Consider the following 470-nt stretch of genomic DNA (forward strand, 5'->3'; position numbering starts at 1 on the left):
CCACAGCTGGATGAGACAGAGCAGCAGCTGAAAACCATGAAGAACCACTGTTCTGAGCCCTTTCTTTGATGACTTTTTATCCTCTCCTGATGCAGCTTTGGCCACTTTCATTATTTTAACATAACAGAAAACAAGGATGATGCACATAATCAAAAACTGGAATTGATATATAGCTGATCTAAGATGTTGCTGCCACATGTAAAATATAAACACCTCCACTGAACATATCTGATATTGTTTGTAAAAGCTCAGGGACGCTGATGCTAAGAAGGTGGAGAGAATAACAATGCAGGGCACAGAGCTGAGGCAATGGATGATGAGGATGCAGTGAATAGTATTGCGTGTGGAGCACAGCTCTCCATGGCGCAGGGGCATGCAAATGGCCACATTGCGCTCCAGGGTCATTGCTGTCAGAGTAACTGGTGTGACTGTAACATACACAAGTACCACAACAGAGATAATGATACACA

At 43.4% G+C, this 470-nt stretch overlaps 1 pseudogene; it reads right to left on the bottom strand.

The window, feature by feature from the left end:
* Nucleotides 1–468, bottom strand: part of LOC147819212 (odorant receptor 131-2 pseudogene) — a 552-nt pseudogene extending 84 nt beyond the window's left edge.
* Between the last annotated feature and the right edge of the window lie 2 nt (nt 469–470).

Source organism: Seriola lalandi, unplaced genomic scaffold (genome assembly GCF_002814215.2).
Source record: "Seriola lalandi dorsalis isolate HSWRI2012SDOR001 ecotype SW California unplaced genomic scaffold, Sedor1 jcf7180002054237, whole genome shotgun sequence".
NCBI lineage: Eukaryota > Metazoa > Chordata > Actinopteri > Carangiformes > Carangidae > Seriola > Seriola lalandi.